General features: G+C 53.4%; 1 protein-coding gene and 1 long non-coding RNA gene across 28 annotated transcripts in view; one reads left to right on the top strand and one right to left on the bottom strand.

Annotated features, from left to right (window-relative positions):
- Positions 1 to 24,991, bottom strand: part of DLGAP2 (DLG associated protein 2) — a 1,020,080-nt gene that overhangs the window by 240,549 nt on the left and 754,540 nt on the right. The gene's annotated exons all lie outside the window — the stretch shown is intronic.
- On the top strand, positions 4,087 to 24,323 carry LOC134810643 (uncharacterized). The gene is made up of 3 exons (XR_010159151.1): positions 4,087 to 4,249; positions 22,213 to 22,681; positions 23,464 to 24,323. It is a non-coding gene; the product is annotated as an uncharacterized LOC134810643 (long non-coding RNA).

The raw sequence follows: 24,991 nt of genomic DNA, 5'->3' as shown, positions 1-24,991 counted from the left end.
GTCTCTGAACGGTCACGCTCATCAGTTACCACACTATTTTGTTTGTTTTAATGGCCTTGTACATGGATCATGTAGGAAAACATAAAACTAGGCTCCAGGAGGTTTTAAAAATGCCTCCTTCAGCCTTCTTTCATTTTTGCTGGTTTTTAAATTTTTTTTTTATTTTTTGAGATGGGGTCTCGCTCTGTCACCAAGGCTGGAGTTCGGTGGTGTGATCTTGGCACACTGCAAGCTCCGCCTCCCAGGTTCACGCCATTCTCCTGCCTCAGCCTCCCAAGTAGCTGGGACTACAGGCGCCCACCACCACGCCCAGCTAGTTTTTTGTATTTTTAGTAGAGACGGGGTTTCACCATGTTAGCCAGGATGGTCTCGATCTCCTGACCTCGTGATCTGCCCGCCTCGGCCTCCCAAAGTGCTGGGATTACAGGCGTAAGCCACCCTTCCCAGCCTTTTTTTTTTTTTTTTTTTTTTTATGGAGTTTCGTTCTTGTTTCCCAGGCTGGAGTGCAATGGCGTGATCTCAGCTCACTGCAACCTCTGCCTCCCGGGTTCAAGCGATTCTCCTGCCTCAGCCTCCCAAGCAGCTGGGATTATAGGCATACACCACCATGCCTGGCTAGTTTTGTAGGTTTTTTTTTTTTATTATTATTAGTAGAGATGGGGTTTCACCACATTGGTCAGGCTGGTCTCGAACTCCTGACCTCAGGTGATCCGCCCGCCTCGGCCTCCCAAAGTGCTGGGATTACAGGTGTGAGCCACTGCGTCCAGCCTGTTCTTTTATCTTGTTAACATAACTCTTTATTTGGCAAATCACTGATGAGTGATGGACTAGGCCAGGTCAGGGCTCAGCCAGCCGTGCGTTTGCTTCAATGCTGTATTTCTGGGTTTAAGCAAAATATGTGTGTGGGAACGTGCCCTGCCACAGGTGCAGAGAGCTTCTGCCAGTGAAACATGACCCTGAGTATTAGGAAGAAAGACAGAGTCAGCACTGAGACGCCCCCATCACCCATCCTCTTCCTTTTCCAAGACAATCTGGAGACAAATCCATTTAAATCACATGTGGACTCCAAAGAGACATAAAAACAAGACCCGGCTTTTGGAGACTGAAAACCTACATCTAGCCTCACGTTTCCTGTGTTCTGAAAAGCTCAGCAGGCGGAGGGGGGATGTTCGGCACAGTGGTGTTTAAAGGCTCTCTGCCTGTAGCCAGACAGCCGGGGTTCGGCTCTGCACTGCGCGGGGCGTCCCTGGGACTCACTGCCAACCCTTGGCATCCGTGCCTCTCTCTGCAAGAGAGATACTAATTGCACCTGTCTTACAGGGGCTGGTGAGGACTAATCTATGTAAAACATTTAGCACAGGGACTGGAGCTCTCATGAAAAACAAAAGTCACGCCAGCACTACCCAATTTAGATACGCAGCTGAGATACTTTCATAATGAATCCCACGGGGGTAAATAACCATAGCATTCACATTTTCCATCCGAACAAAGTCTTCCAGGCCAAAATTCTGTTGGCTATTCATATTACTTTATCGCAACGCAAAGACACCAAAAATTAACAGCCAGCTTGGACGGCAGGGGGCTTCTGATGAGGCACAAGGAAAAGACTACCTTGAAATCAACTATTTTCTTCATCTTACGGTTGGCCAACCCCTTTGCATAATAGGAATGATAAAGGAGACAGAAATGAATGACTCACCGAAATGAAACAGCAAACTCTACCATTTATTGCTTTCAAGAATCGATAAGCAGGGGAAATGAAACGCACAGCCTTCCCCTCTGCTTATGAATTAGGTCCTCCATCAAGTAAACACCACTTTCCCCACCCCCTTTCAGGATGGATCCAATTTTCAGGTGTCCATTTGCAATTAATTAGTGGCTAAATATGCCGCTGTGTTTTCTCACCTTGGCAGTAAATCCTGCCAGCTTCCCAGGACAATGCTTCCTATGCAAAAACAAACAGAGGTCACTTTCGTCCCCAGAGTGCCTGAGGGATGAAAGCTTGAGAGGCGGCTAATCATCCCTGTGCTCAGCATCTTATTCTGTCTCCACCGCCCCCAATCCCCGCCTGGTTTGGCAGCGGAGTAAAGGTCAGGAAGTCCTACAGTTTTTGAAAAGGAGCATCGTGTTAGACCTGACTGACTCCAGACTCACAGCCTCTCTCCTTTCAAGGCCACTGAAGAAACACTGGCCTGCTGGCTGCTGTCCCAGCGTTGCCCCCCTGCCTGGGCTCACCCTGCTCCACCCTCAGAGGCCTTTCTGCTCTCAGCTGGTGCTATGCAACTGGAAGCAGGTGCTCCTTTCGATTGTTTCAGCATCATTTGTGAAATGCTAATAAATTAACATGTTCCCAGAGGTTATTTTCTGTAAGTTGCATGTGGCTAACGCTGCAGCCTGACCTTCAGTCTCCAGGATACACCGTCATCTCCCTCAACCTCCAGCTTCGTGACTCATTCCAAGCTACTTTCTTCTTCCTTTGTACCTGGCTAATGACTGATCTTCATCAAGGAGGGGGCTAGAATAATGACCCTCCATTCACAAGCCTTCCGGCATTCCCAGCAACATGCAGCTCTCATACTGAGGAGCCGACTGGTGGGTGGGGGTGGCTGCCATCCAAATGCCATGTCCCGGACCAGGTCTATTCCGTTGGTTTGACCATTGCCCTGGGCATCTCTGGTGTCCATGGAGAGAGGAATAGAGAAAGGAGGGCCTTGTGGAGCAAGAGGGGCCGGAATCACGGATGCTGTTGGCCACCTGAGGAAAGCCAGGGCTGAAAGCATGCTCTTCACACCACGAGGAGCTCCTGAAAATCTCATGGAAACTCTGGGAAAATATGCTATGTCTACACACACCACGTCTCAAATGAGCTGAGGGGTGCTCATGTTCCTTCATGCCTGTATGTGTCCTCCTGGCTGCAAATTCCTGAAGGAAAGGGAAGGAGGGCTGGCACCCATACCCCAGACAGTTCAGAGGAAGCCACCAGTGTCCCAGCCCGAAGGAGAAGTAAACAAAGATGGCTACAGGCTCATGGGTAAGATGAATGGAAGAGAGTGGACAGACACCCAGGTTTGAAAAACAGAGGGCATTTCATTAATTAGCAGCAGTTAAGTTCCCATGAGCAAGAGCTCAGGGACTGCTTGCAAAAACTGTTCCTTGAAAACTTAGTGCTGAATCACTTAGGCAACAACTGCCTGTTTGGTCAGATTTGCAGAAAAACGTAAACGGATTTCAGTTAGAGACTAGACTTGAACCACCAGCCCAGTCCTACAGGCTTCCCAACAGCTGTCAGATGGCAATGGTCTCCTTACTGTCCACACACGTCACATTCAGAAGGCCACCGTGATTTTAACTGCCAGGTTAAAGCCTGATGCTTCAGTGAAAGACGGCAAATGGGGAAAAGAAATGCTGTGATTTCTGAAGGTCACGTTTACCCCTTACGCAGGGGGAATGAAAGTAAATTAAACCCTACGAACAGAGGGCGACAGGCAGCACTAAACCAGCAGGTAATCCCCTGCCTCCCACCACTGAAAATGCATTTTCCACCAGACTGACAGGTGCTCTGCCTGGGGCAAAATGACTCAGGGTCACTCTGCCATCCCGACACCGGCATCTGGAATCAGGTCTATTCATTCCATGGTTGGGACTATCATTTCATTAGGCACCTTTTTTTTTTTTTCTTTCTCACCTTTCAATTATTCTAGGCCACATAATCTGGTTTCTTGTGGGCTCTGAGTCTATGAACCCATAATAATCCATATGTTTAAACATGAGAAAATAAATGTCAGGGAAGTAAATAAGTGAGCTACTTTGGATGCACATTCCTGGGTGCAGATGGGCAGAAGGAGGCTGTTTATCATCGCCACAGACAGGTGAGCTGTGAGGAATTAGGAACCACAGCAGACAGGCTCTGAAGATGACCGCAGGGCCGCCGGCTCTCAGGCTGTGCAGCTGCGTTTCTGAGCCAGAATTTCAATAAAAGAGCAAGGTTCCTCAAAGTTAAGGCCAAATGGAGACAGTGAACTTGAATCGGCCCAGCAGGGACAGGCAAAGCGGAGATTCACAGGGGTGGGGAGAGAGGCTGGTTTCAGAAGGAAAGGACAGAGCCGGAGTGTGGGGAGGCAGCCTGTCCAGCTGGCCTTCCACAGCTCTGCCACCGACAAGGCCTGGGACACTCCACGTCTGTCCAGTACCCTGTGTTATGGTCCAGTACCTTCCAGCTGTCATCTGAGACCTGACCTAGGCAAAGAGGGTGAGTGGGGTCTCTCATCCTGGACAGGTGCGCATCCACCCCCACAACTTCCTCTCCCATCTGACAGCCAGCTGGTGACATTCCCAGCAGGTGGGTCGAGCCCTCTTGAGATAAAAGGCTATGTGTGCAGTGCCTGCGGCAGTGACGTGATTAATTGTGTCTGCGGTGGAGGCTTTGCTCTGCAGGAATGACCTAAGAATAAACCTGTCTTCATAGGTGTTTAGATTCCTGGAGGGTCACACAAAGCATACAGATCACAATGTCCGTCTGACTTGGCAGAACAGGCTGGTGGGTGGCTGACGGCACTCAGCCATCATGGGTGGGTCTGCAGAAGGGGCTGGTAGGTTGGCCGACAGCACTCGGCCATCAAGGGTGGGTCTGCAGAAGGGGCTGGTGGGTGGCCGACAGCACTCAGCCATCATGGGTGGGTCTGCAGAAGGGGCTAGTGGGTGGCTGACAGCACTCAGCCATCATGGGTGGGTCTGCAGAACGGGCGGGTGGGTTGGCCGACAGCAGTCAGCCATCACGGGTGGGTCTGCAGAACGGGCTGGTGGGTTGGCTGACAGCACCCAGCTATCACGGATGTGTCCAGCTCCAGGGGAGGGGGAGAGACTGGCTTCTGAGGAATGTCACCGATGGGGACAGCACTAACATTTGCCCTGGGAACTGGGTGGGGAACCATGAGGAGGTGTGTGATGAAAATACCCAAGCTGGTGTCAGCGGAAATCAGTTTGACTCAGCTCAAAATACCCACGCTGCGCTCAGCTGAACTATAAAAAACAGGAAGGAACAGGTGATGCCCTTGGAGTGTAGAGGGGAAGAAAGGAAGTCACGGGCGCGATGGGAATAGATTTACTTTGCGATGCAGCCGAGAATGTGCTGCAGGATTATTATTAGGATTGTATTGCTCTCTCACTAGATGTACGTGTAAATAAGACTTCAGAGGGATTAAAAATATCATTCAGATGACACTTCAAAAACGTACAGAAATGGAACTAAAAGCTAAGAGATATACCAGGATGAGCCACGCATCCATGAAAGCACCTTTGCTCATGAAGTCGGTGGGAGTCAAAGCAGGTCTTGAGTTTCACAGAGTGAACGGACTCACTGTCTTGTTCTTCAGACACTGGTTACTGTATACCTTATAATCCCAACAGAACAGTGATGCACCCTTTTGAAGTATGCCTTGGGCTCCTCATATTTCCTTATTCAAAAGGAGTGTTGGCCAGCTGTGCCTCCTGCAAGATTAAACTTGAGAAGAGTAACTACAAAAACCATTTTTCTTTATAATGAAGAAGACATTTTAATGAAATCCTAGAAGAGCTATTTCTAAGATTTCCTAGGGGAGAGAAAAAAACAAGAAATGGGACCTGAAAATTGAACCTTTCCATTTGGTTACAAAGAGTAATGATCTCCTATAAATCACACACTAGAAGCATTATTGAATAGTTGGTGAACAGTAATTCTTTCTGACAAGCCTTTTGTTGAGCTCCCCAAGCCGGCAGGTGCCACTCGTGTTCTGCCGTGGACCACGCGAGGGTTCTGTCTTCCTCTCTGCTGCGGCCTTGCCGTGGGTCCCGGGACGACAAGCAATGTTCTTGAATCATGGGGATCAACGACTTTGTAGGGCTTTAGGGTGGTGACCTGAGCCAGTGTGGAAGATGTTTACTCCCAGCCCTTCACTGATCCTCATGAAACAGCCTGCAACAATCAGCGGGGCGCCTCCAAAGCAAAACGCTGGTGTGCAGAGTGTTCTCATTTTGATGCCTGGTCACCATTATGGGCTCTGTTTTCCATACCTAGGGCACTTCGGGGGGATGAAAAGGTATCAGGCTGCTCCATGATTTCTCAGTAGATGCTATTAGAGTTAACAGCTAAAACCTGCTCCCCCGGCTTTTTTTTCTTTTTTAACATTTATTTTAGAATTGAGGGTACACATGCAGGTGTGTTATGTAGGTTGACTGTGTGATGCTGAGGTTTGGGGTATCATGGATACTGTCGCCCAGGTAGTGAGCACAGTAGTTCCCGGTGTCTTGTTCCCGTCTCTATGTCCACGTGTGCCCAATGTTTAGCTCCCACTTATGAGTGAGAACGTGCAGTATTTGTGTTGATTCACTTAGGATAGTGACTCTGACTACACCCGTGTCTCTGCGAGGACATGATCTCATTCTTCCTTACGGCTGCGTAGTATTCCATGGTGTGTATGCACTATATTTTCTTTATTCAATCTCCCTTTGATGGGCATCTAGGTTGAGGCCATGTCTTTGCTGTTGCGAATAGTGCTGTGATGTCTGTATGGGGGCATGTGCCCTTTGGAAGAATGATTTATTTTTCTTTGGCTATATACCTAGTAATGGCATTATGGGGTCAAACGGTAGTTCAACTCTCTTTGAGAAATCTACAAACTGCTTTCCACAGGGGCTGAACCAATTTACATTCGCACTGGCAGTGTATAAGCATTCCCTTTCCCCATCGCCTTGCCAACATCTGGTTTTTTATTTTTAACATTTTAACAAAAGCCATTTTTGACTGATGTGAGATCGTATCTTACTGTGGTTTTGATTTGCATTTCTCAGATGATTACTGATCATGAGCATTTTATCATGTTTTCTGGCCACTTGTATGTCTTCTTTCTTTTGAGAGGTGCCTGCTCATTGGCCATAATCAAAGAATCAAAAAATAATGCTGGCGTGGATGTGATAAAAAGGAAACACTTCTGCACTGCTGGTGGGAAGTTAACCAGTACAACCACTATGGAAAACAGTGTGGAGATTCCTTGAAGAGCTAAGAGTAGATCCACCGTTTGACCCAGCAACCCCACTCCTGAGTATCTACCCAGCGGGAAAGAAGTCGTATGAAAAAGATGCTTGCACACACGTGTTTATAGCAGCACAATTCACAATCACAAAAACACGGAACCAGCCCAAATGCCCATCAATCAATAAGTGGATAAAGAAACTGTGGTATACATATACCATGGAATACTAATCAGCCAAAAAAAGGAATAAAATAACATCATTCTCAACAACCTGGATGGAGTTGGAGACCGTTATTCTAAGGGAAGTAACTCAGGAATGGAAAGCCAAATATTGAATGTTCTTGCTTGTAAGAAGGAGCTAAATGATGAGGATGCAAAGGCATAAGAATGATACAATGGACTTTGGGGACTCGGGGGGAAGGGGTGAAGGATAAAAGACTACACATTGGGTAGAATGTACACTGCTCATGTATTGGTCTGTTTTCACGCTGCTGATGAAGACATATACAAGACTGGGTAATTTACACAGAAAAAGAGGTTTAATGGACTCACAGTTCCACATGGCTGGGGAGGCCTCACAGTCATGGTGGAAGGTGAAAGGCATGTCTTACATGGTGACAGACAAGAGACAATGGAAGCCAAGCAAAATGGGAAACCCGTTAGAAAATCATCAGGTCTCATGAGATGTATTCACTACCACGAGAACAGTGTGGAGGGACCCACCCCATGATTCAGTGATCTCCCACTGGGTCCCTCCCACAACAGTGGGGATTATGGGAGCTGCCATTCACAATGAGATTTGGGTGGGGACACAGCCAAACCATACCATAGCCTACACCGTACTCAAGACAGCGCATCCCATCACCCCAAAGCTCGCTTGAGCCCTGCTGCAGCTAAACCCCTCCCCAGTCTCTAGCTCCTGGAAACCACAGATGCAGCTTTTTCCCTTCAGTTCTGCCTTTTTGAGAATGTGATATGTGTAGAATCAAACCACACACAGCCATTTTCTGGTTTTTTTACAATGTGGACCAACTGAACACCTTCGCCTCCAGCCCCTGCAGTGGATATGAGATTCTCCCTCACTGCAGGCTCCGTTCTCCGTTCCTCTCATCCCTGAGTGGCAGTCCACTGGGCGTAGGAACCTCCTTCTGTTCATCTACTCAGCCCCTGAAGGGCATTGGGTGGTTACAGGTTTTTGGTGATTATGAATAAAGCTGATATAATCATCTGTGGGCTGGGCACAGTGGCTCACGAGTGTAATCCCAGCTCTTTGGGAGGCCAAGACGGATGGATTACCTGAGGTCAGGGGTTTAAGACCAGGCTGGCCAACATGGTGAAACGCTGTCTCTACTAAAAATACCAAAATTAGCCAGGTGTGGTGGCAGGTGCCTGTAATCCCAGCTGCCCGGGAGACTGAGGCAGGAGAATCGCTTGAACCTGGGAGGCGGAGGTTGCAGTGAGCTGAGATCAAGCCACTGCACACCAGCCTGGACCAAGCAAGAGTCCATGTCAAAAAAAAAATTGTGTGAATTATATTGTGAGGACATAAGTTTTCCTTCATTTTAGGGAAATATTTAGGAATGGAATAAATGGGCCACGTGAAAAGTATATGCTTAACTTTTTAAAAACTGCTAAACCAGTTTTTAAGGCAGTTACTCTGTTTTGCATTTTATGGGAGTTCAACTCACTCTGCATCCTTGTCACCCCAGCTAGGGTTATTCTAATTTCAGTCATGATAGGGTTAACTTGCTGCAGAGACGACTGTGGCTGGCTGGCAGCTGCACCCCTTGCCTCATGTGTAGAAAATACCTGCTGAGCTTCGATTCTGAACCTGTATATATTGAGGATTGTTTACATCATGTATTATTCCATCCTCCTCAATCTGACCTCAGCGTCTCCACTGCTGGCACTCAGGCCCGAGACCCTGACATTTCCCGCTACGTCTCCTTGCTTCTACCCTTGTCCTTGTTTAGTGATTTCAAAAGAAACAAAGTGGAAGCAATTCTGGAAATATGTAAACCAGACCATGTCATTCTCACTAAAAAACAAAATGAAAATCACCAACATAACAAAACCAACTGCAAGGGCCACACCTGCTTTGGGATTTACCAGAAGGGCCTGAAGGGATGATGGCACCTGCGCCCCTGGCCTCCCTCCCAGCTGCGTCCTCTCCTGCTCCGGCCCCGCATCTGGTGCACAGCCGCTCTACTGCATGGCTCAACCCCCCTCCCCTCCCAACATGGCAGCAAGCATCCCTCCTGCTGCAAGGATTTCCTCCAGCATCACCTCCCCAGTGCGGCCCCGTCTGAGCTCTGCATGTCCTGCTCTGCGTTCTCACTGCGGAGGGGCACCTGTTTATGCCTCAGGCCCTCTGTCTCACTCCCACGCTCAGTCGTGGCTGCTATGAGACCAAGGCTTGTTGGTGCTCACTGCTTTATCCTTAACGTAGTGCCTGGCACAGAGACCACTGCTAAATACAAGTTTATTTAATGAAGGATTAAAGAATGATTTAATGATGTTGTACTGGGCACAAGAAGTGGTTGCAATCATAACCGTTTACGGACTGCAGGCCTGCGCAGAGCCCCATTCAACCGTCACGGCACTTGTGAGCTCCTGGAAGAAAAGAAGACTTGGAGAGTTTGATGTGATTTCACCCAGCTTTAGCCACAAAGGTGGGATTTGAACCCAAGGATGGGAGTAGCAAGGGTGAATTCCTACACAGCGTGACCCGTCACCAGCTGCTGATGGATATGAACCCTTCTTGGTCTTGAAGAAGAGGCGTTTCCCATGGTCATAAAGGGAGGTGTGTGGGGTGGTTGTTTGAGGATCCCTTAATTCAGGGGTGAGTGGGCTGTGGGCAGGAGGTGAGAGGAGGTTAGGGGGGAGGCTGGGGAGGGGAGGGCGTCGCAGAGGAGGTTAGGAGGAGGCTGGGAGGGGAGGGGAGGGCATCGCAGAGGCTGGGTTGGCCATGGTGCACAGGCCTCTGACAGAGGTGAGGAGGCTGGGGATGTCCTGCATCACAGGCAGACGGAAGCCTTGTTTGGGAGCTGTGCTGGGGACAGAGTGCGGAGGTCAGCAGCTGGCGGGAAAGGCTGGAGGGGTCGGGAAAAGCTGGAGGGGTCGGGAAAGGCTGCAGGGGTCGGGAAAGGCTGCAGGGGTCGGGAAAGGCTGCAGGGGTCGGGAAAGGCTGGAAAGGTCGGGAAAGGCTGCAGGGGTTGGGAAAGGCTGCAGGGGTCGGGAAAGGCTGGAAAGGTCGGGAAAGGCTGCAGGGGTCGGGAAAGGCTGGAGGGGTCGGGAAAAGCTGGAGGGGTCAGGAAAGGCTGCAGGGGTCGGGAAAGGCTGCAGGGGTCGGGAAAGGCTGGAGGGGTCGGGAAAGCCTGGGGGAGTCGGGAAAGGCTGGGAGAGTCGGGAAAGGCTGGGGGAGTCGGGAAAGCCTGGGAGAGTCGGGAAAGGCTGGGGGAGTCGGGGAAGGGGAGGCCGTGGTCGGTGATGCCTTCATCATGGAATATCCACGTGGAGCTACAGGATCTTAAAATGGCAGGATTGTGCTGAGAGATTAGTCACTTTCACTTCTATTCTGCTAAACTATTTATTCAGTGGCTTGGGATTTAGTCAAACATCAAATATTTAAGAGAGAATAGAATAGGATTCCAATATGTGCTTCTGCGTGTGACTGGCCCATGGATTTCGCTGTATTTAAACGAATCTGTGAAAGTATTCAGAAGAGAGCAGGTGGCGGAAGGGATTTCAGCAGGGATGATATTAAACATATCTATCAGCTGCCATGCCACTGCATCGACCACTCAGAATGAATCCAGCTCCCACTGTGGTGGACTCAGGTTGTAAGGAACCAGCGGGGCTCAATTGTTGGCACCAGCTGAGGGATGGGGGATGGCATTGGGGGCTGAGAAGCGCTGGATGGAGCACCTGGCTGCCAGGACTTAACACAGGTGACAGTGTAGACGCCCAGCAAGACAGCGGAGTGAAGCATCCATGGTCTGGCATGATCCTGTCTTTCAGCAGCCACAACTGAGGCTTTTCTTTGGAGACAGGGTCTGGCCCTGTCACCCAGGCTGGAGTGTGGTGGCATGATCACAGCTCATTGCAGCCTTGACCTCCTGGGCTCCAGTGATCCTCCTGCCTCAGCCTCATGAGCAGCTGGGATCGCAGGTACACACCACCAGGCCTGGCTAATTTTTTTTTTCTGTTTTGTTTTTTTTTTTTTTTTTTTTTTTTAGGGATGAGGTCTCCCTATGTTGCCCAGGCTGATCTTGAACTTCTGGGCTCAAGCAATCCTCCTGCCTCAGCCTCCCAAAGTGTGGGATTACAGGCATGAACCACCATGCTTGGCCCTCAAATGAGTTTTATAGGAGTCCGTATTTTGTGCATGTCCTGGAGAAATAATCGAGGGTCATACATGGACTTTTAAAGTTGGTTCCTCTCAAACAATGGCAGCACTTCAAGGAGGGCCCACTTCTGGGGTTGGTTTTATTTAGGGCAACAAATAATAAATTTAATACAACAAAGAATTCTCAGGCACGTGCAGAGCAGGTGCTTCTGACGTGAGAATCATCTTGGGGTGAGGCAGATGCATTGGTGATTTCACGTTGCCCAAGAGCTGCCAGTGAAAATACGAATACGTGGGAGGTTCTTCTGAGGAAGCTCAGTAAGGCAGTGAAGGAGCAGGCAAGGTCCTCAACAACAGGCATCTCTCTCCAGGCTGCTTTCCAGTAGCTTCTGAAGAAACCTCTCCTGCACAGGAAATGGCAGAGAGGGATGTACTGCAGTTTGCTGCCCTTGGTGGCCACATGGAGGGGTCTCCTGAGGAGATGGTGGCCACGCATTAACAGCCGGCTCCTAGGAGCCAGAATAAAGCCCCCTTCGCTCTCGTATGGGGCCTGCTGGGCAGGGAGCAGCTCAGAGCTGAATGCCGCAAGGTGTTGTCCTGGGAGCCAGGGTGGCTGCTGTCACAGCCACTGCTGCTGGCCACAGCCACCCTTCACTGTGCAGGAGCTGGGCGAGGGGAGGAAGCCCCAGGCCTGGAGGATCTGCCAGAGCTTGCAGGGCAGGCCTCTGCCTGGTGCTCACATCCCAGCTGGACATGGGGCGCCCAGCATGTATTTCTTTCATAGAATGAATGACAGGACATGTCATGCGTTGAACTGTGTCCCCTAGAAGGACATGTTGACAGCCTCATCCCGGAGCCTGTGACTGTGACCTTGGTCTTTGCAGTGGCCCCAAGTTCAGATAAGGTCTTACAGAGGGAAGGTGGTCCTAATACCAGGACGATGTCTTTCTAAGGAGAGAGAGAGGCTGGAGTGAGCACAGCAGTACGAGCACGGGAAGAGAGTCTGGGCCGGGCAGCATGGCCCCAGGACGACGGTCACCACAAGCTGCCGGCATCCATGGAGAGTGGGAAGGAAGAGGAGGGTTTTCAGAGCCTGCAGTGGGAGTGCAGCCCTGCCCAGCCTCGGCTTTTGTCTTCTGGCATCCAGAATGGCGAGAAGATGCATTTCTGTGGTTTACACTGCCCAGGCTGGAGTCACGTTTTACGGCAGCCCCAGTAAATAAAGCGAGGAATGCACTGGCCCCGAAACACAGGCTTTCCAGGTTTCCTTCAAGGGTGGAGGGACGCCGGGGTCCTGACCTGGTGGCACCAGGAGCCTAAGGCTTGGGATCCATGCGTTGGAACAGGTGTGGTTCTCAGAACCCACCATGGCTGCTGAGGACTCAGGGCCAGCCCGGATCCATGTGATGTGAACCGGGGAGGTTCTCAGAAGAAACCATGGCTGCTGGGGACTCAGGACCAGCCCAGATCCATGCCGTGTGAACAGGCGAGGTTCTCAGAATGGACCGAGGCTGCTGGGGACTCAGGACCAGCCCGGATCCACGCCGTGTGAACAGGCGAGGTTCTCAGAATGGACTGAGGCTGCTGGGGACTCAGGACCAGCCCGGATCCACGCCGTGTGAACAGGGCACAATTCTCAGAACCGACCGAGGCTGCAGAGGACACAGGGCCAGCCCGGATCCACGCTGTGTGAACAAGGGAGGTTCTCAGAATGGACCGAGGCTGCTGGGGACTCAGGACCAACCCGGATCCACGCTGTGTGAACGGGGGAGGTTCTCAGAAGGCACCGAGGCTGCTGGGGACTCAGGGCCTGCCTGGACCTCCCTGCTCCTGTGATCCTGGGTCCACGTCTTTGGCAAGTGATTTCTGAAAGTGTCTCTGTAGAGGGGTCAAGATGCAAGCCACAGTGCCCCCACTTTGCAGCACAAAGATTCTCTCTTAGAACAGGAGGCTGAAAGAATTAGCACGGTTCCAGCTGGGTAACACTTTTCAAAAATGTGTAGCCTCAGAACGTATTTATTTATTTATGTTTAGTGAAACAAAGCTGTATGATGTGGTGGCCTCCTGACCAGGGGTGATCTGGGATCTCAGAGCCAAGTCAGTTTCTCACCCTGGCATCACCCCTGCAGCAGGGCGCAGGACCCCAGGGCACTGTGGGACATAGTTTGAGAACCACGGTGGTCTCTGCCGCTCTGCTCCCCTTACTGGCAGCAGTGAGCTATGGAGAGCAGCCAGGCCACGCTCCCTTTAGTGATGGGATGTTGCCGTGGTTCTGTGCTGGGGGCTAAAATGTGCAGGCTTATGGGAAGGTGGGCAGGGCAGTCTGTCCACTTGACACGAACACTCCCTGAAACTCTCCCTCTGTGCACGCCAAATGCCCGTGGTCTCCCATCCACTCAGCAAACGCCAGCTTGTGCTGGGCTCTGCCAATGTGTTGGGGGTCTGGAGCCCAGGTCATGGAGTCCCTGCCTTCAAGAGGTCTAGTGAGGGGGCCTCTTGGTGAGTGGGGGTCCTGGGTCTCTCTGGAGCTCCTGGGAGGTGTCCTGAGGAGGTAGAAGGCAGAGCTCTGGGGGGCTGTGGGGGGCTGTGGATGGGAAGTGCTGAGTCACATGGGGATGGGTCTGAGGAACAAGATTTGCAGGAGGACCATAAGGAGGGCTGGATGTGGATATGAGGGTGCAGTGGGGCTGGGGGGAGGGACCGTGGTGAAGGACACTCAGTGACATCGAACAGAGAAGCCATGCATGACGATGAGAGACCTCCTGGGCCCCTGCCGGACCCCTCCTCCCTCTGGCTGGATCTGGGACTGACCCTCCCGGGTCCCTGCCGGACCCTTCCTCCCTCTGGCTGGACCTGGGACTGACCCTCCTCCGCCCCTGCCGGACCCTCCCTCCCTCTGGCTGGATCTGGGACTGACCCTCCCAGTCCCCTGCCGGACCCCTCCTCCCTCTGGTTGGATCTGGGACTGACCCTCCCGGGTCCCTGCCGGACCCCTCCTCCCTCTGGTTGGGTCTGGGACTGACCCTCCCGGTCCCCTGCCCGACCCCTCCTCCCTCTGGTTGGATCTGGGACTGACCCTCCCGGGTCCCTGCCAGACCCCTCCTCCCTCTGGTTGGATCTGGGACTGACCCTCCCGGGTCCCTGCCAGACCCCTCCTCCCTCTGGTTGGATCTGGGACTGACCCTCCCGGGCCCCTGCCGGACCCTCCCTCCCTCTGGCTGGATCTGGGACTGACCCTCCTGGTCCCGGGGCTGGGCATACGTCCTCTTTGTCACCCGGCAAAATCCCATCTGCCCAAATCCCCCCCAGTTTCTTGAAGCTTCAAAGTGTTCAGCCTTTCAGCCACTTTTTACAAAAATTAAAAATCACTTCTATAACTAGCTCTCTTTTAAACTAATTTCTAAAAGGTGTGTTTAGACCGTAGTTAAGGGGAAAAAAAAGAAAAAGAAGAAGAAAGAAAGAAAAGCAGCAGCTTCTCCCTGGCCTGGTAGCTCCTAGGTTCTGGCCACTTCCTGGAAAACAGTAATTACCGCACGTCTCACCAACCACATCACACCACTTTCCACACAATGGTGATCATTTCCTTCCTCTCACTGAGAGCTGCATGGCACACACAGCCTCTGTATCTAACAGAGAAACGCCACTGAGCAGACATAGCGGCAGCTCTTTAATCCGAAATGTTACTACTATGAATTTAGGTAAGTTCTCGGCACCTGAGAGTTCTGGAAAGCACTGAAATTAAGGTTTTTATCACATATGGGCCAGACACACACACATACACACACACGCACAAATTGAGATGTCTGGAAAAGTTATACCCTGGTACCTGATACCTGATACCCTGCGCCAAGAAAAAAAATTCCCTTTTGAGCCACCGCGTCTCCACAGGGTCACTGCACGCGTGGTTCCAGTGGGCAGATTTCCAGCCCAAAAGAGGAAAAGGGAGGGGAAATGTCTCCTGCGGCAGCCACGGCTGAGGATGAGGGTCGGCTGGGCCTCATCACTGCTCTGCTTGGCTCAGGTTGCCTGCCACCAAATTGTCAGTTAAGCCATTCAAGTCCAAATGATAAAATCTTCTTTTTCTGGGAAGCAAAGGCCACTCTGTGGATTAGTAAAGAGTCTAATATTTTATTTTACTGTTGGTTTGACCCCTCTGACTATTTCTCCATGTGGGTCAAGAGCACACTTGACTTCAACCTAAATGCTCCAACACGAATGTGGTTAATTTATTACTCAAAATGCAAAGTATGTCAGACAGCACAAGCAGACGGCGCTGTCACGATGGAGGCAACCGGCTTTCGCCCACGGTGCCCCCGCCTCATGACTCCCACGGCCTCTGCTGTAACGCTGGGAATCTCTCTCTAACCTCCTACTCCGTTCACTGCTCCTTTCTCTCCCCAAGGCAGGGATCTTTCCCGGCCTTTCTGTTGTGGCGTTGGCCATAAAGACATTCTCTGACCCACCTTTCTCATTGTGAGTCCCAAAACTCTCACCCCAGAGGGTCCTACCTCACGCCCCGGAGGAAGAAACGTGGCACAGAGGGGCCGGGAAGAGTCTGAACACGTAGGCCTTGCTGGTTTCCGCCCTTGGTCTGCTAGCAGCACAAAGCGCAGCGACTTTGTCCAGTCCCATTTCCACAGGGCTGTCTGAGCCTCAGTCACGCCCATCCAGTGGAGTCTCCACAAAATGCCCTAGCACTGGGATCGGGGTTTTTGTGGAGCTTCCAGACACCTGAACCCGTGGAGGTTCCTGGAGGGTGGTGCCCTGGGAGGCACAGAAACTCCATGCCCCTTCCTTTGCTCATCTCTTCACCGGTATCCTTTATAATAAACCACCAAACATGGGTGCTTCCCAGAGTTCTGGGAGCCACTCTAGCAAATTAATGGAACCCCACGCCCCTTCCCTCTGCTCATCTCTTCATCTGTCCCCTTCCCTCTCCTCATCTCTTCCCTTCCCTCTGCTCATCTCTTCATCTGTATCCTTTATAATAAACCACCAAACATGGGTGCTTCCCAGAGTTCCGGGAGCCACTCCAGCAAATGAATGGAACCCACGTGTGGGGGGCTTGCAGGAGCCTCGATTTACCACTGGCTGGTTAGAAGCTCCTGGAGCTTGTGATCAGCATCCAAAGTCGTGGGTGGTCTTGGGGACCCAGCCCTCACCCTGTGGGACCTGAGGTTCCCACCAGGTGAATGTGCTGAATTAGGGGATACCTGGCCAGTGTCCCCTGCAGAGTTGATCACCTACTGGGTGGTGGGGAGAAGTCCCCAACATTTGGTCATGGAAGTCTTCTGTGTTGGTTGCTGTTGAGTGAGAAAATAGAAAAACCACTGTGGTGTGTTTTCCCTCACATGGTTTGTGCTTTTCTCTACTCAGATACCACTTTTTTTGTGAAGAGTGATTCTCTGTCCTCCTCTGAAACTCTTGCATAGAAAGGTCAGCTTCTGATATGATAATGATCATCCTCCTGCAATCTGATGGCCTCTCTACGTCCCGATGCTTCGCTGGAGGCCAGGATGGTGAGGCATGAGGCAGTGAGCTCTTTTGGCCCCCAAGGTCACTTTCAGCATGGAGAATGAAAGGTGGGGGATGTGTCTCCAGCCCCTGACAGCTCTTCCTGGCCCTGTCTCCCCTCTATCTGCCTTCAGTCATTGGAGACAGTGACTAGCTGCCTGGGAGCTCAACCGGAAGGGAGCTGTCCTGGAAGAGAGCCGTCCTGGAAGAGAGCCGTCCTGGAAGGGAGCCGTCCTGGAAGGGTGTTGTCCTGGAAGGGTGCTTTCCTGGAAGGGAGCCGTCCTGGAAGGGTGCCGTCCTGGAAAGGAACTGTCCCGGAAGGTGGCTTTGGGGATGGTGACTTGCTGCCTGGGAGCTCAGCTGGAAGGAAGCCGGCCTGGAAGGGACCTGTCCTGGAAGGGACCCGTCCTAGAAGGGTGTTGTCCTGGAAGGGAGATGTCCTGGAAGGGTGTTGCCCTGAAGGGTGTTGTCCTGGAAGGGAGCCGTCCTGGAAGGGTGTTGTCCTGGAAGGGAGCCATCCTGGAAGGGTGTTCTCCTGGAAGGGAGCCGTCCTGGAAGGGTGTTGTCCTGGAAGGGAGATGTCCTGGAAGGGTGTTGCCCTGAAGGGTGCTGTCCTGGAAGGGAGCCGTCCTGGAAGGGTGTTGTCCTGGAAGGGAGCCGTCCTGGAAAGGTGTTGTCCTGAAAGGGAGACGTCCTGGAAGGGTGTTGTCCTGGAAGGGAGATGTCCTGGACGGGTGTTGTCCTGGAAGGGTGTTTTCCTGGAAGGGAGCTATCCTGGAAGGGTGTTGTCCTGGAAGAGTGCTTTCCTGGAAGGGTGCTGTCCTGGAAGGGAGCTATCCTGGAAGGGTGTTGTCCTGGAAGGGTGCCGTCCTGGAAGGGAGCTATCCTGGAAGGGTGTTGTCCTGGAAGGGTGCCGTCCTGGAAGGGTGTTGTCCTGGAAGGGTGTTGTCCTGGAAGGGTGTTGTCCTGGAAGGGAGCCGTCCTGGAAGGGTGCTGTCCTGGAAGGGTGCCGTCCTGCAAGGTTGTTGTCCTGGAAGGGAGCAGTCCTGGAAGGGTGTTGTCCTGGAAGGGAGCTGTCCTGGACAGGTGTTGTCCTGGAAGGGTGCCATCCTGGAAGGGAGCTGTCCTGGAAGGGAGCCATCCTGGAAAGGTGTTGTCCTGGAAGGGTGTTGTCCTGGAAGGGAGACGTCCTGGAAGGGAGCCGTCCTGGAAGGGTGTTGTCCTGGAAGGGAGACGTCCTGGAAGAGTGTTGTCCTGGAAGGGTGCTTTCCTGGAAGGGAGCTGTCCTGGAAGGGTGTTGTCCTGGAAGGGTGCCGTCCTGGAAGGGAGCCGTCCTGGAAGGGTGTTGTCCAGGAAGGATGCTGTCCTGGAAGGGAGCTTTCCTGGAAGGGTGCTGTCCTGGAAGGGTGTTGTCCTGGAAGGGTGCTGTCCTGGAAGGGAGACGTCCTGGAAGAGTGTTGTCCTGGAAGGGTGCCGTCCTGGAAGGGAGACGTCCTGGAAGAGTGTTGTCCTGGAAGGGTGCTTTCCTGGAAGGGTGTTGTCCTGGAAGGGTGTTTTCCTGGAAGGGAGCTATCCTGGAAGGGAGACGTCCTGGAAGGGTGTTGTCCTGGAAGGGAGACGTCCTGGAAGGGTGCTGTCCTGGAAGGGTGTTGTCCTGGAAGGGAGACGTCCTGGAAGAGTGTTGTCCTGGAAGGGTGCTTTCCTGGAAGGGAGCTGTCCTGGAAGGGTGTTGTCCTGGAAGGGTGCCGTCCTGGAAGGGAGCCGTCCTGGAAGGGTGCTGTTCTGGAAGGGTGTTGTCCTGGAACGGTGTTGTCCTGGAAGGGTGCTGTCCTGGAAGGGAGACGTCCTGGAAGGGTGCTGTCCTGGAAGGGTGTTGTCCTGGAAGGGAGACGTCCTGGAAGAGTGTTGTCCTGGAAGGGTGTTGTCCTGGAAGGGTGTTGTCCTGGAAGGGAGCTATCCTGGAAGGGAGACGTCCTAGAAGGGTGTTGTCCTGGAAGGGAGCCGTCCTGGAAGGGTGCTGTCCTGGAAGGGTGTTGTCCTGGAAGGGAGACGTCCTGGAAGAGTGTTGTCCTGGAAGGAAGCTTTCCTGGAAGGGAGCTGTCCTGGAAGGGTGTTGTCCTGGAAGGATGCTGTCCTGGAAGGGAGCCATCCTGGAAGGGTGCTGTCCTGGAAGGGTGTTGTCCTGGAAGGGAGACATCCTGGAAGAGTGTTGTCCTGGAAGGGAGCTTTCCTGGAAGGGAGCTGTCCTGGAAGGGTGTTGTCCTGGAAGGGTGCTGTCCTGGAAGGGAGCCGTCCTGGAAGGGTGTTGTCCTGGAAGGGTGTTGTCCTGGAAGGATGCTGTCCTGGAAGGGTGCTGTCCTGGAAGGGAGACGTCCTGGAAGAGTGTTGTCCTGGAAGGGTGTTGTCCTGGAAGGGTGTTGTCCTGGAAGGGAGACGTCCTGGAAGAGTGTTGTCCTGGAAGGGTGCTTTCCTGGAAGGGAGCTATCCTGGAAGGGTGTTGTCCTGGAAGGGTGCCATCCTGGAAGGGAGCCGTAAGGGTGTTGTCCTGGACGGGTGCTTTCTTGGAAGGGAGCTGTCGTGGAACGGTGCTGTCCTGGAAGGGTGTTGTCCTGGAAGGGTGTTGTCCTGGAAGGGAGCTGTCCTGGAAGGGTGCCGTCCTGGAAGGGTGCCGTCCTGGAAGGGAGCCGTCTTGGAAGGGTGCCGTCCTGGAAGGGAGCCGTCCTGGAAGGGAGCCGTCCTGGAAGGGTGCTGTCCTGGAAGGGTGCTGTCCTGGAAGGGAGCCGTCCTGGAAGGGAGCCGTCCTGGAAGGGTGCTGTCCTGGAAGGGTGTTGTCCTGGAAGGGAGCCGTCCTGGAAGGGTGCTGTCCTGGAAGGGTGCTGTCCTGGAAGGGAGCCGTCCTGGAAGGGTGTTGTCCTGGAAGGGAGCTGTCCTGGAAGGGAGCCGTCCTGGAAGGGTGTTGTCCTGGAAGGGAGACATCCTGGAAGAGTGTTGTCCTGGAAGGGAGCTTTCCTGGAAGGGAGCCGTCCTGGAAGGGTGTTGTCCTGGAAGGGTGTTGTCCTGGAAGGGTGTTGTCCTGGAAGGATGCTGTGCTGGAAGGGAGCTGTCCTGGAAGGGTGCTGTCCTGGAAGGGAGACGTCCTGGAAGAGTGTTGTCCTGGAAGGGTGTTGTCCTGGAAGGGAGACGTCCTGGAAGAGTGTTGTCCTGGAAGGGTGCTTTCCTGGAAGGGAGCTATCCTGGAAGGGTGTTGACCTGGAAGGGTGCCATCCTGGAAGGGATCCGTAAGGGTGTTGTCCTGGACGGGTGCTTTCTTGGAAGGGAGCTGTCGTGGAACGGTGCTGTCCTGGAAGGGTGTTGTCCTGGAAGGGTGTTGTCCTGGAAGGGAGCTGTCCTGGAAGGGTGCCGTCCTGGAAGGGTGCCGTCCTGGAAGGGAGCCGTCCTGGAAGGGTGCCGTCCTGGAAGGGAGCCGTCCTGGAAGGGTGCTGTCCTGGAAGGGTGCTGTCCTGGAAGGGTGCCGTCCTGGAAGGGAGCCGTCCTGGAAGGGAGCCGTCCTGGAAGGGTGCTGTCCTGGAAGGGTGCCGTCCTGGAAGGGAGCCGTCCTGGAAGGGTGCTGTCCTGGAAGGGTGCCGTCCTGGAAGGGTGCCGTCCTGGAAGGGTGTTGTCCTGGAAGGGAGCCGTCCTGGAAGGGTGCCGTCCTGGAAGGGTGCCGTCCTGGAAGGGAGCCGTCCTGGAAGGGTGCCGTCCTGGAAGGGAGCCGTCCTGGAAGGGTGCTGTCCTGGAAGGGTGCCGTCCTGGAAGGGTGCCGTCCTGGAAGGGAGCCGTCCTGGAAGGGAGCCGTCCTGGAAGGGTGCTGTCCTGGAAGGGTGCCGTCCTGGAAGGGAGCCGTCCTGGAAGGGTGCTGTCCTGGAAGGGTGCTGTCCTGGAAGGGTGTTGTCCTGGAAGGGTGCTGTCCTGGAAGGGTGCTGTCCTGGAAGGGTGTTGTCCTGGAAGGGAGCTGTCCTGGAAGGGTGCTGTCCTGGAAGGGTGCTGTCCTGGAAGGGTGTTGTCCTGGAAGGGTGCTGTCCTGGAAGGGTGCTGTCCTGGAAGGGTGTTGTCCTGGAAGGGAGCTGTCCTGGAAGGGTGCTGTCCTGGAAGGGAGACGTCCTGGAAGGGTGCTGTCCTGGAAGGGTGCTGTCCTGGAAGGGTGTTGTCCTGGAAGGGTGCTGTCCTGGAAGGGTGCTGTCCTGGAAGGGTGTTGTCCTGGAAGGGAGCTGTCCTGGAAGGGTGCTGTCCTGGAAGGGTGCTGTCCTGGAAGGGTGTTGTCCTGGAAGGGTGCTGTCCTGGAAGGGTGCTGTCCTGGAAGGGTGTTGTCCTGGAAGGGTGTTGTCCTGGAAGGGTGCCGTCCTGGAAGGGAGCTGTCCTGGAAGGGAGCTGTCCTGGAAGGGTGCCGTCCTGGAAGGGAGCTGTCCTGGAAGGGTGCCGTCCTGGAAGGGTGCCGTCCTGGAAGGGTGTTGTCCTGGAAGGGTGCTGTCCTGGAAGGGTGCCGTCCTGGAAGGGTGTTGTCCTGGAAGGGAGCCGTCCTGGAAGGGTGCTGTCCTGGAAGGGTGTTGTCCTGGAAGGGTGCCGTCCTGGAAGGGAGCTGTCCTGGAAGGGAGCTGTCCTGGAAGGGTGCTGTCCTGGAAGGGTGCCATCCTGGAAGGGTGCTGTCCTGGAAGGGTGCTGTCCTGGAAGGGTGCTGTCCTGGAAGGGTGCTGTCCTGGAAGGGAGCTGTCCTGGAAGGGAGCCGTCCTGGAAGGGTGCCGTCCTGGAAGGGTGTTGTCCTGGAAGGGTGCCGTCCTGGAAGGGTGCCGTCCTGGAAGGGAGCTGTCCTGGAAGGGTGCCGTCCTGGAAGGGTGCCGTCCTGGAAGGGTGTTGTCCTGGAAGGGAGCTGTCCTGGAAGGGTGCCGTCCTGGAAGGGAGCTGTCCTGGAAGGGTGCTGTCCTGGAAGGGTGCTTTCCTGGAAGGGTGTTGTCCTGGAAGGGTGCCGTCCTGGAAGGGTGCCGTCCTGGAAGGGTGTTGTCCTGGAAGGGAGCTGTCCTGGAAGGGTGTTGTCCTGGAAGGGTGTTGTCCTGGAAGGGTGCTGTCCTGGAAGGGAGCTGTCCTGGAAGGGAGCAGTCCTGGACGGGTGCTGTCCTGGAACGTGGCTTTGGGGACAGTGACTTGCCTGGGAGCTCAGCTGGAAAGAAGCTGTTCAGGAAGGCGGCTCTTGCGACATTCAGTGAATTCTGTTGATTTCCCTTTTATTCCCGTGATACTTTGGTCTTTTTCTTCCAGGTTTCAGCTCCTTCCTCAGTTGTTATGTGCCTGATTTTTTTCCTCTTCCCTCAGGACAACTGGGAAAGCTCCATGTGTCCCAGGAGCAGGTACAGCTCCCTGGAAGGCCCAGGTCACAAGATGGGAAGAAAACCCCAGCAGAACTTGTGAATCAGCTCAAACCACACCATCGCCTCCACGGCTCCTGAAGCCCTCGTGGTTGCACCTGCTCGCCCACCCCATGCTCCAGGCCCATCTGACGGAGGAGGGCCTGGGCCGCTCACACCACGTTCAACGTGGCCAGTGCCTGGTCAGCAAGTCTGTTTTCACGAATGCTTGCTGGGAAATGCAAGTGAGATTTGGGTATCCTGACTGCCTCCTGGAAGGGATTGCTTTGTTTGACACATGTTCAGAACTCAGGCTGAAACCACTGGACCCCTCAACGCGAGGCCGGACCAGCCCGGGGCCACCCGGGGCAGGAGCGTCCTGGGAACAGGACCCTGAGCCAACCATACCCGAGGCTGCCTGACCCTGGCTTTGGACGGTGGGTTCGAAGGGAGTTCCTGGGGAGCATGGGTGGTCCCTGGACACACTACATAGCCACGCTGGGTTCTCTCTGTGAGTGGCTTTCTCTGTCAGTTCATCATATGTATTTTATGACACACGTAACACAGTTGCTCCCACTATTTCATCAATAACTAAAACCAGCACAAACGCTGGGGCCGCTTGTCTCATCAGCACCTTCCCTGATCTTTTTCTTTTGTTTTTTTGAGACAGAGTCTTGCTCTGTCACCCAGGCTGGAGTGCAATGGCATGATCTCAGCTCACTGCAGCCTCCGTCTCCTGGGTTCAAGCGATTCTCCTGCCTCAGCCTCCCGAGTAGCGGGGATTACGGGCACACACCACCACGCCAGGCTAATTTTTGTATTTTTAGTAGAGATGGGGGCTCACCATCTTGGCCCAGCTGGTCTTGAACTCCTGACCTCAAATGATCCGCCCGCCTCAGACTCCCAAAGTGCTGGGATTACAGGCGTGAGCCACTACGCCCGGCCAACTTGAACTTTAAAGTTACTTCCAACTTCTCATGGAATGGGATGAGGGCAACATGGGTTTGAGCCGTTTGCTGGGAAGTAACATTTCCTTCTTGAACTAATCCTTTCAGATAAAATAGATCCTAGAAATCAGAAGCCACCACTATGTGGGGGCCTGAGGGCTGCTGTATCTCACGGAGATGAGGCTTGTTCAGGAGGCGGCCCTGGCCTCTGCGGGGGGATGTGGCTCCCTGGGCCTGAGATGGTACATTCCTGGTCCCTTCCCCTTCCCCAGCCACCCACGCTGGCAGCCTGAGTCCTGGAGGCTGAGTTACTGCAGGAGGACCGAGTGTGGGAGGAACTGAACTAATTCCCATCCACCCAAGTTAGCCACAGTCCTGTGACAGCAGCACCTTCTCCCAACCTGAACACCGCCCTTCTCCCTCCTCCTGGTCACCGAATCAGCGACTGCACCCAGTCCCATGACAGCAGCACCTTCTCCCAACCTGAACACCACCCTTCTCCCTCCTCCTGGTCACCGAATCAGCGACTGCACCCAGCCCACGTGACAGCAGCACCTTCTCCCAACCTGAACACCGCCCTTCTCCCTCCTCCTGGCCACCGAATCAGCGACTGCACCCAGCCCACGTGACAGCAGCACCTTCTCCCAACCCGAATGCCACCCTTCTCCCTCCTCCTGGTCACCGAATCAGTGACTGCACCCAGCCCACGTGACAGCAGCACCTTCTCCCAACCTGAACGCCACCCTTCTCCCTCCTCCTGGTCACCGAATCAGCGACTGCACCCAGCCCACGTGACAGCAGCACCTTCTCCCAACCTGAACGCCACCCTTCTCCCTCCTCCTGGTCACCGAATCAGCGACTGCACCCAGCCCACGTGACAGCAGCACCTTCTCCCAACCCAAACGCCGCCCTTCTCCCTCCTCCTGGCCACCAAATCAGCGACTGCACACAGCCCACGTGAGAGCTGCTGATTTTGGTTTATGGAGGCAGAAACCCAGGCCAGGCTTTCCAAACTCAGTTCTGTCCAAATGGTACCCTTGTGTTTATGCTCTAGAGAGAGTCCTTTCTGATCCCTACCGACCCAAAGACTTGCATGGAAATTATACTGAATAAAACCCACTGGCCACCCAGATGAGTAGGGCTGGTTCCCAGGTTTGTATATTGCAGTCTTTACCCATAAAGTATCTTCTCTGATTAGTAAAAACCATTCTTTACTCTTGATTCCAACCCAGTCTCCAAAGAGACTGTGCCACAAAACAAATTATGAGTTATCTATCTAAAGTTGAGAAAATGTTACCCCCATCTAATATGTAAAAAATGCACAAGAAATTATCTGTCTTCCTGCAAAAAAGAATCAAATTTTACAATTCTATCAATGAAAAACCTGTCATGAAAACCATCAGTGAAGAGGCCGTCGAGTCACCATGCTCTGCTGTGATCCACTGTGGCTCCAGGAAGGCAGCCGTGACAGAGGGGAAGGAGAGGCGTCCCCTGCCTGAGCCCCAGCTGTGCAGCTGGAGGGAGTCACCTGACTTCTCTGGGCTCTGCTGGCTTCATCAGTAAAGCAACATGTTAATCTTCAAGGGGTTGTGGTGAGGACGACACAAAATCAGCTGATTAAAGTCCTAGCCAGCATCTGACACATTGAATTTACTCCACAGATACTTGTTCACAACATCAGAGCCCATGGTTTAGTTTCTTCATAGTAAATTAAAACAAAATAGTCGTAAGACACAAGTTCGATCATAAGCCACTTGTACACAGAGAACATGGCTCTGTTGTATTGGAGCAAGTGGTCTT

Source organism: Pan troglodytes, chromosome 7, assembly GCF_028858775.2.
Source record: "Pan troglodytes isolate AG18354 chromosome 7, NHGRI_mPanTro3-v2.0_pri, whole genome shotgun sequence".
In the NCBI taxonomy this organism is placed as follows: Eukaryota; Metazoa; Chordata; class Mammalia; order Primates; family Hominidae; genus Pan; species Pan troglodytes.
Note: the sequence above shows the minus strand (reverse complement) of the source record. Positions and strands in the feature narration are given on the sequence as shown.